At 39.8% G+C, this 11,010-nt stretch overlaps 1 pseudogene; it reads left to right on the top strand.

Annotated features, from left to right (window-relative positions):
• Positions 1-249: 249 nt before the first annotated feature.
• LOC105881736 (heterogeneous nuclear ribonucleoprotein A1 pseudogene) lies at positions 250-10,583 on the top strand (annotated as a pseudogene).
• The last annotated feature ends 427 nt before the right edge of the window (positions 10,584-11,010 follow it).

Here is an 11,010-nt window from a genome sequence, read left to right as displayed (position 1 = left end):
TGTGATGAAATCCTCACTAATATATTGTATCCTTAATATATTTTGAAGGTGGAACACATAGTATTTTCTGATGCATTTGACATGGAGTGTGAAAGAAAGAGAGGGGTGTACAAGGACACCTATTCAGTGAAAGGGCCATATAAGCTAGTGGCCCCCAGATGCCAAAGGAGCTGAGAAACGAAAGAATGAGGCAGATAAGTCCTGTTTGTCAGTGAAGGGTGATTTATTTGGGGAACTGTGTACAGAAGCATGGTCTTGGGAAGCCACGGGCAGGTAGATCTCTGCATCACAGCCCTCCAGACAGAAGGCATACATCTTGGGGAAAAAGTATACATGCCCTGGAAGGAATGCCTAGGTGGCTCAGAGACTGCTATGGGCATCCCCGCCTATGATGTATGCAACAGTATCAAGGGATGTTTTGGAGGAAAGGTGAAACTTATAGTAAATAAATGTGTCTACACAAAGAGTGATACATCAACTAGACATCTTGGAGGCATTCCAGGACTCAGGGTTACTCAGGAGTCACATGGTGAACTAGCATCTAAAATAGAGTCACTCTTGTTGCCACACTACACTTTGGAGCCTAAGCATCTGGCTAAATGGAGAAGATTGCAGGAGGAGCTGTTTGGGATAGGCATCCAGAGTTTAGAGAGGTTTTATTCAAGGTGCCTAGAGAGATCCAAAATGGCAATTTCATGTAAATTGCCTCAGCATCGAGTCTCAGAAGGGAGATACTGGATCAAAGCACACAGAGTTTTTAAGTTAATGACTTACAAGATTGCCAAATTGCTTTTCCAAAGGTTGGCCTCACCAGGCACCAAAGTGAAGTGAGCTCCCTAAAATAGTTGTTGAAATATCCCCAGAAGACAGCTTAGTGGTGAGTCCTGGCCTATGGGGGACCAGCCGAGCAGGCCAGGCAAGAAAGAATTGGTAGGTTTCCACAGGGCTCTTTGGTACAGATAGATCTTATTTAATAAAGAGTGAAGGCAGATTTGACCTAATACATACAACATGTATGTGTCAGAGTCAGAAATAAACAGCAGCCACAGCAAAAAATGGCAGTGCCCATTTCTGTCATCAACTTGAACTTTCTTTAAGAAGCTTTCAACCTTGACATCACTTTTGCTTCTTGCTGTTAATGTGCACGGCATGTTCAAAAGGAATCCTACCTTAGACTTTTAAAATGTAAATCATAATATTTGAAAATCCAATTCCTCTTATACATACATATTTTAATGGTTTAATAAAAGTTTTATACAGAGAAGATTCATTATGCAGGGTCGGATCTATATTATATTTTGCATTTTACATTCATTGATTGGTTGATTGCATTTTTTTTTTACCTTGATACCTGTTCAATTCTTCAGCATATATCCTTTGTTTACAATAAGCTTCCGGATAACTATCCCTATGACTGAAAAGGAGGGGTAGGGGCATCCTTCAAAATATATTTCACTTAATTACAAATGGGAAAAAATCCTCAAAATATAGGAGGGGATTCCCATTACCTTGCATGTAAAGGCTAACATTATTCTTTTAATTGATTCCCTATGGAGTAACATACTGTGATATTTAGTTTCATATGTCCTGTCCTAAAGATATTTCCCTCTTCTCAGTCTTCTCTGTTTGTCTGAAGGGGAAGTACAGTGCTGCTGTGGAGGAATGAATGGAAACTTTGGCACCAGACACTCCAGGATTAGAATCTCAGGTCTGCCACATGGGCGATTGTAACTGTGCTGAGCCACAATTTTCTCTTTAAAACTGGAGGCTGGGTGCAGGGGCTCACACCTGTAAACCCAGCACTTTGGAAGGCTGAAGCAGGAAGATTGCTTGAGCCTGGAAGTTCAAGGCTGTGATGAGCTATCAGCAAGCCAATGCATTCCAGCCTGGGTGACAGAGCCAGACCCTATCCGCCCCCACTCCCCAGAAAAAAAAAAAAAGAAAAGAAAAAAAACTGGAGTGATTACATCTCCTCCCAGGACTGTTGGAAGATTCTAAGAGACATATATATTAGGCAAGTAGAAGAGGAAGAGAGACTCTAAGGAGGGATCAGGACAAAAAGAGTAAGAGCAAACAGAATCTAAAAATTTTAATGTCCAAAATTTTTAAAGAAAGTCAATGTATTCGTTTCTATTTATATGGCTGCCTTTTCATAGTAGGTCCTGAGCTGGATGCTCAGGAGGAATAAGACAAGGACTGTAGAATCCAGTTTTAGAGACAGATGTGAATTGCAAAGATAGAGTGTGATAATTTTTAAAACACACATAGAAGACACACATATTGCTCTCATTCTGTGAGAACAATAATTCTACATAGAAATGAATAAATATAGGGACGTTTGAACCAGGTGTTTCTGTATCACATTTAGTGCAGATAACCTTACAAAGGACTAGACTTGCAGAGATTGTCCAGGAAAGATGTCCTGCTCATGATTATGTTCTAAGCATCTGCTGCAGTGTCTGGCCCATAGGAAGCATCAATAAATGTGTTGAATAATAGTAATGAAGAGCTGCAATTTTTGAGCACTTAACGTATATGCAGGCAATCTTTGTTCTAAGCACGTTACATAGACTATCTTATTTATTCTCAATGACCTTTGCACACATGTAAAGGAGTAGAATAACTTGCCTGAGGTTGTACAGCTAGCAAGTGTAAGCGTGGGGATTTTATTACTGGAAGTCTGACTCTGGGCTACGATCTTAAGGGCTATACTACAGCCTCAGTAGTCTCTTTGTCTTACATATTCACCATCTTGTTCATTAACTTGAGTCTGATTTGTAACTTCACTTCTTTTGCACTTAATTCCTCTGTTCCTCTCAGCTCTCATCTTTCACTTTACCTCATTTTTGTTTTCATAGTCAACTTTTCTTGCCAGTGATGGTGGGTTGCACCGCTTCCTTGGGGCCAGGTACTAGCCATACAGGCGAGGTGTAAGAACGTTCAGAGTCCAGCAACCCCTATAACTTCTGCTGCAGGGACAGCAGATGGAAATGGAAGTTTATGGAAAAGTTTTTATGGATAGTGTGCATGAAACTAATGATAATCATGTCTTTGCTCTTTGTTCCCTTACTCCTCAAATTTCAGAATAATAGAATACTTTGCTAAAAATAACCTTTTTTTTCCTTTTTGCTCCTTTGAATTATCAAATGACTTCTTTTTATTTCAATCTTTGATACAATTTTGACATTTAATGTGGGCTTCTTGGCTTTTATCACAAACTCTTCCAAACAACTTTGTGTCATAAAATGTTTTTTGAGAGGCTAGACATGGAAAGTCAGCTTAGAAAAGCTCTTTTGGGACTTGAGCCAAAGCCAACAGAAACTCTTCACCACAATACATCTGTTTTCTTTTTCTTCTAATTTTTTCCCATAGTTGTTCATTTTTCTGTTGTAAATCATTACTCTTCATTGAGTACATTTTAAAAACTGGCTGGTTTTTCTTCTTCTGTTCTTTTTAAGATCATTTTGTCCTTTTTCACCAGAAATCTGGAATGTGAGAGGTTACATGTGTCTGCGAGCCAAGACATTCCGAGTCTTGCACAGACTGACCATGACAGCTGGTAGACCCAAGCATCTTTCAAGTATATTTTGTCAAAATTACCAGAGGGGAGAGAACCCAGGCCCTCTTCCTGCCCTTTCTATTTGGTTGTTTAGAAGGTTGCTTAAATAAATAGTTTCCCTTTTACAGCGAAGCCATTCCCACCATGCTGTAAACAGCAGTCTTGCACAATTGAGGGAAGACAGCTTCAGGACAGCAAAGCACAGGTCTCAGAGTTTTAATCCCAGCTCTGTGCCTAATGTGCTATTTAGGTCAAGGCTACAGTATGACTAATCACTGATTTTGTCATGCTTTACTATTGATACTAATTCCTAGACATCCATTGAGCTGTAATCACACAGAGTTAGTCACAGGACTACGGCATTCACATGTTTCCATTGACTGATTAACTACTCAGTAAGGACACTGGGAAGGAACAAGGGAGAAAAAAACAACTTTCATTTATTATTTCTCATAAGCCAGGCCCCGTGTCAGTTTTCATTTAAGTTACCTAGATTGAATTCTTGCCACAGTGCTGCAAATAACTAATGTGGAAGCTCAGAGCAGTACTTTCCTAGTCCGCTTTCTCTTCAGTAAAATGAAGGTGTTGCAATTGGTGATGTCTACAGATCTCTCCAATTCTAACCTTTGGATTGAGTCATTCTTTTAATGAGGTCATTTATATGTCTTTTCCTTTTATTGTTGCTGTTAGGCTTGACTCTGTTAGGGTCTTCATGTGGATCTGGAGAACTTACTTAGAATTTCTTGCTGATGAAACCAGCCACTTCCTACTCTTGACTGAAGAACCGGCTTCTTCTCTCTCTGGAAAACTTTTTCTCTTTGGATGGATTGAGAATGAAACTGCAAGAAAGGTGACACAAGTGTGGCCAGTCAGGCCATGCAGTTCCATCATGGAGAGCATTGGGGTGACAAAAGTTAAGGACAGTTCCCCCTCACATCCATTATTATTATTTTTATATTATCAAAGATGGCGCTACTGAGATGATCAATTTTACTTTAAAATTTATGAAGTAGACTTCACATTGGCATCGCCAGGAAATCCTACTGAGTTTTTCCATCAGGTTCACTTTCCCACTCCCCTTCGGATATTTCACACCTTCCCTCTTGCCATGCCTTTCCCACACTCTTTAGTTTCCTACTCTTAGCCCATGACATCACAACACATTTTATTTAGGAAAGGAAGCCTTCAGAATCAAACTCCCCATCTTCCCACCACCTGATCCAAAAATGAAGCTACGTTTACATTGACGTATTCTTCCCTGTTGTTCTAATGGGGAAGAGGCCTTCCAGACTCTCAGGGCCAAGTCTTCTGCTTTTGCTCAGAATCTTGCCCCTTCTTGCCTTCCTAAGAACTTAGCTCTTACAGTTGTCCCCTCTTACAGTAAGCACTTCCTTTTAACTGGAGCATTCCTATCAGCACACAGACATGCTCTTGCATCTCCTGAAAAGAACCTTTCCTGATCGCCCAGATACTACCACATTTCTTCTCCCTTTTAATAGCAGAAGTTTTCAAAACATCGGTTATAGAAGTTGTCGCTGCCTTCTGTCCTCCACCCACTATGTTCTAGCTTCTTCCAGGACCACTCACTGAAACTTCTCTGGTCACCAGTGACCACTACTTTGCCAAATCCAGTAGAAACATTTCTTTTCTCACCTTCTGCAACCTCTCAGCAACACTGGGCTGGGTTGACCGTGGCCTTCTGCTTGACACGCTCTCCTCTCATGGTTTCCTTGGTACTATTTTGGCTCCTAGGCCTAACGTGTAAATGTTGGGGTTCCTTCAAGATCTGCACCTAAGGGTTGGTGTGGTCCCTTTTCTTCATTTTATATTCTATTAAGGTGATCTATCCCCGTTTTAGGTCTTTAAACTGATGATTCCTGAATTGATTTTCACTGAGCCCTAGGCTCACTTGTCCAATTGCCTAATTCGCATATCCATGTTGATGAATTATGGGCATCACAAGGTTAGTATGTCAAACACTGAACATCTCATGCCAGTCTCGTCTTTGTTGACTAGCAAATGGCACCACGCCCACTCAGGTACTCAGCTAGGATGTTTCTCGGTTCCTCCCTTTCCCTCACCACTCCCTGCCCCACCTCTAAATATGAATCCACCAGCCAGTTCTGTTAATTCAGTCTTCCTAGTAAGTCTAAAATCTGCTCTTCTGTCTTTCTCCCCGTTACCACCTTAGCCCAGTCCACTGACACCCCCCCCATCAAGAGGAATGCAGCCATCTTCTAGCCCTCTATTTCTTTATGGCTAGAGAAAAGGAAATAAGAATTTGTTATCATCAGAGAGTGAAAAGCTATGAGAACCTACTAAAGCTATTGTCCAGGGGCAGTTAATGAGAAAAATTAAAATGTGTTATAAATTCTCCCTAACAAGTCTAACACATTCAATAAAATGCTTACCTGAGGTTTGCTTTTATTTTTTTTTTAAGTAAGCCATAATTAGTTTATATTCTAGGTCCAGGGTAACAGACTATTAATGATCTGAAACTAATGTTGCTCACTCAGGCTATATAAGGAAGCAGTCATCCTATATCTTATTCCACAAAAAATTTCAAAAGATTATATATGTGTGTATATATACACACACAGATGCACACATACACACTCTGTATCTGGCAAAGCTGTCAAGATAGTATTTCAAAAGAAAGACAGCTAGACATAGCTAGATGATCTCAAAGATGAATTCAGTCTAATTTTTATTAGTAATTTAAATAAACCAATTATTACAATGCATCCTAAAATTAAGGAAAGGCATGAGAAGATATTTTAGGGACATCACCAACCAATATATGGTTTTGAAGAAAAAATTGAATGGTGACACATCATTGGTTAAACCCTTATACCCTGGGACTCCTCATATTTCCAAGGAGATGACTTTCCTAGAGTAGCATTTCTGGATTCTGTCTTCCTCCTTCCTATGATTAATGAGACTGGAAGAAATAATTAGTCATGTTCAATCAGCCCTTCCCACCCCTCCCCACCCCCTTGCAATCTGCCTGCCTATAGCAAGGGTACATTCTGATCCTCTTTTTCAGCTATTCTATAAGCTTAGTGAGGCAGGTACTACCCTTCTGGAATGATCCGTTGTTTTCCAGGGGTAATTCTGCCTAAGTTAGGGTGGAAATATTAGCAAGCTCACTTAGATAAGATCTAGTTATTTTGGCCAAGACAGATATGTTTTCACCAAAATCCAGTTTCTCTACCTCATGTATATAGAGATAGACTAAATTTCCCAACTTTTCCAACCTGCTTCACAGTTAGGTTAGGCTGTGTGACTGGGTTCTAGGCAATGGAATATGAATTGAACTTATACACACTGTTTCCAGACCTTGGACACAAAACCTCCCATGTAATCTTTCATGCTCTCTCTCCTTCTCTCCTTCAGTCTGTTGACCAGATATAGAGACTCCAGAAGAAGGTGTTGAAGGTCTAGGGAGGATGGAGCCACATTACAGAAGGTCCATTGAATGACCGTGTTGAAGGCCACCTGCTAATCAAGAGCATCCTTATTGGACTTCATGTGAACAAGAAATGAACTTGAGTTAAGTCACTGAGATTTTAGCATTAGTTAGACAAACCAGGGTTACTTACCATAACAACTATAGTCAGAGTCTCTAAAGAGCTTTTATCATAATAAAGCTAATATATTGCCTCCATCTGTCTGAATCCTATCTATCTCTCAATTTGCTCTAATCTTTGGAGTGGAAAGAGGGTGTTTTTCTTTAAAAGAGGTTTATGTATTTATTGCTTTTTATTCTTTGAAATGCACTATTCTAGCTAGGTCAATTGTAATCTGGAAGAATCAGAAAATTGCAAGTATGTTAGAATTAGGAGGAAACTTAAATATTATCTAATTTAACATTTTACTTTAGAACAATTCCTGGCATTATGGGAGATATTTTTTAAAAATTATTATTCTGTGGCTTCTTGTTTGCCAGGTTTTTTGGAGCTTATGAGCAAGGAAATGATGTTCCTCATCTTTATAACACTTGTATTTACAAATAATTTAAAATTCCCTGAAGAAAGCAAACGTGTTCCCATGGTAAAATAAAATTGTTCACAGGCAATATCTTTAATATACCAACTTCAAATTTAATTCAGATGGAAAAGCTATTCTAATTCATTTAACAGATAGCCATTGCTGGGAAATATTTAATTCTTGGAAAAATTTATGATGTAGGTCTGCCACGTGTTCTTTTACAAACCTTTCATTGATGTCCAAAGAAAATATGGAGTTTAGTAACAGTGATAACATTGCCATTTACTCAGTTTTAACAATGACTTTCACATGATGTGTTAATCCCTCTCAAGCAATTTGGGAAATTCTGCTGTGAATCATTAGAAATATATGAAGGTTTGAGCTGTGAACTTTTATTAGGGAGTCATATTATGCCACAGGGATTCATCAGTGGGTGAGACATTGCCACGATGTAATTCACTTCAAAATTCAGACATAAGTCCCTGGAGGGTAGATTTAATACCCACACTGTGGACTTTTGTCCAATCATATCAAAAGAAAACATGAGCATTCATTTTTAAAATTATCAAGTTTTGAGATGAATTGAGCTAAATAGTGTTAGGAGAAACATTCCAGTGTTGAAAAAAATGAATATGGAGTATTGGAATATTATTTTGGCCTATGACATGACTCTGTTATTTTGTTACATGACTTTCTAATACATTGCAAATCACAAAGTGCCGTCCATTTATTTTTTTCATTTTATTTTATTTGCATGAAAAAAGATAAAATTTATTCATAGGAAGCATTGCCCTCAATTTCATTGTAGTGGATAATGGCTCTCACTGTGAATTATGTAATGAGATCTTCTCAACCTCTCTGTTTACTTTATCTTCATTCTTAGGCCTTAACTCTTAATTTTTCATGGCCTAGAGGATGTTTGAGATAAACCGTGTCCACCTCTGGAGGATAAAAATGGAGGTGTGCAACCTATTTTTGTGTTAGATAAACTTGACTTCATGCTTCACATATGTCTAACATCTTATAATGAGAAGAATATTAAGTTAGCCCATGAAAACAATTATAGGCAATGTTTATGAATAACCAAAAGCATATTCCTAGGAATCATTCACAACATCTTAATTATATACTTTGCTTGCAAAATACATAATTTTGTTCTTCTTCCCCTGTCTCAAGCTGAGAAAAGTTTTTAATTCTTTCAAGTGCTGGGAATATATATAGTCATTAAAGGTGTTAAAGCACTTTCTGGAGAAGTTGGTGGCGAAGGGAGATTGGTACAGTATTAGGGCTGAGACATGTCCTCTCAAAATTCACATATTGAAGTCCTAAGCCCTAGTGATTCAGAATGTGACTGTATTTCAAGAAAGGATCTTTGAAGAGGTAATTAAGTTAAAAGGAGGTCATCAGGGTATGTCCTAATCCAATATGAACAATATCCTTGTATTATAAAAAGAGGACATTTGGACACAGGTAAGAGGGAGACCATGTGAAGACACAGGGAGACAAAGGCCATCTGCAAGCCAAGGAGAGAAGCCTCAGAAAAAAACAATCCTGCTGACACCTTGATCTTAGACTTCTAGCCCCCAGAACTGTAATAAAATTATTAATAATTTCTATTCTTTAAAGACACCTAGTGTATGGTAATTCTTTATGGCAGCCCTTGTAAACAAATACACACGGCAAAAAAATGATGGTAAAAATCTTCAGATGAGCATTCGCTTTCCAAATAGAAAGAGGATAGCGAGTGGTTGAGAATGTTCCAGAGCAGGAGATACGTTCGTTAGCTTACGCCTTTCTGCTCGTGGATGCTGCCAAAAAAGCATCGTTAAAGTCTCTCTTCCCACTGCCGTCACACCTAAGCCAGAATCTCCTAAAGAACCCGAGCAGCTGGGGAAGCTCTTCAGGGGAGGGTTGAGCTCTGAAAGGACCGATGAGAGTCTGAGGAGCCATTCTGAGCAATGGGGATCGCCCACGGACTGTGTGGTGATGACAGACCCAAACACCAAGGGTTCCAGGGGCTTTGGGTTGTCGCATACGCCACTGTGGAGGAGGTGGACGCAGCAGTGGATGCAGAGACACACAAGGTGGATGGAAGAGTCGTGGAACCAAAGAGAGCTGCCTCCAGAGAAGATTCTCAAAGACCAGGTGCCCACTTACCTGTGAGAAAGATCTTTGTTGGTGGCATTAAAGGAGATACTGAAGAGCAGCACCTAAGAGACTATTTTAAACAATGTGGGAAAATTGAAGTGATTGAAATCATGACTGACCGAGGCAGTGGCAGGAAGAGGAGCTTTGCTTTTGTAACCTTTGATGACCATGATTCTGTGGATACGATTGTCTTTCAGAAATACCGTACTGTGAATGGCCACAACTGTGAGTAAGGAAAGCTCTGTGGAAGCAAGAGATGACTGGTGCTTCATCCAGCCAGAGAGGTCGAAGTGGTTCTGGAAACTTTAGTGGTGGTCATGGAGATAGCTCTGGCTGTGGAGGAAACTTCAGTGGTCAAGGTGGCTTTGGTGGCAGACGTAGTGGTGGTGGATATGGTGGCAGTGGGGATAGCTACAATGAATTTTGTAGTGATGGTGGTTTTGGAGGAGGCAGCCCTGGTTTCTCTGGAGGAAACAGAGACTATGGAAGTGGTGGACAGGGTCATGAAAACCCAGGCAGTGGCAATGGTGGGGGTGGCAGCTATGACAGGTATAACAATAGAGGAGGCAGAGGTGACTTTGGCGGTGGTAGTGGGAGCAGTTTTGGAGGTGGTGGAAGCTTAAGTGATTTTGGCAATTACAACAATCAGTCTTCAAATTTTGGACCCATGAAGGGAGGAAATTTTGGAGGCAGAAGCTCTGGTCCCTATGGTGGTAGAGGCCAATACGTTGCCAAACCACAAAACCAAGGTGGCTGTGGTGGTTCCAGTAGCAGCAGTAGCTATGGCAGTGGCAGAAGGTTTTAATTACTCCCAGGAAGCAAAGCTTAGCAGGAGAGAGAGCCAGAGAAGTTACAGGTTTCAACGGATTTGTGAACTCAGCTAAACACAGTGGTGGCAGGGCCTAGCTGCTACAAAGAAGACATGTTTTAGACAATAGTCATGTGTATGGGCAAAAACTCGAGGACTATATTTGTAACTAATTGTATAACAGGTTATTTTAGTTTCTGTTCTGTGGAAAGTGCGAAGGGTTTTAATGTAGATTTTTTTTTTTCTTTTGCACTCATGCCGTTGATTGCTAAATGTAATAAGACTGATTATGATGCTGAAAAAAAATTGGTTCAGAGAAGGGGTTCCCAACCCATGGTGAGTTGTATAATTATTTCATTATATATTACAATGTAATAATAATAGAAATAAAGTGCACAATAAATGTAATGCACTTGAATCATCCCGAAATCATCCCCCCATCCTGGCCCCAATCTGTGGAAAAATTGTCTTCCATGAAAACGGTCCCTGATTCCAAAAAGGTTGG

The sequence above is a fragment of the Microcebus murinus genome, chromosome 15 (genome assembly GCF_040939455.1).
Source record: "Microcebus murinus isolate Inina chromosome 15, M.murinus_Inina_mat1.0, whole genome shotgun sequence".
Lineage (NCBI taxonomy): Eukaryota > Metazoa > Chordata > Mammalia > Primates > Cheirogaleidae > Microcebus > Microcebus murinus.
The sequence above is the reverse complement of the archived record's forward strand: the minus strand, read 5'-3'. Positions and strand labels throughout refer to the sequence as shown.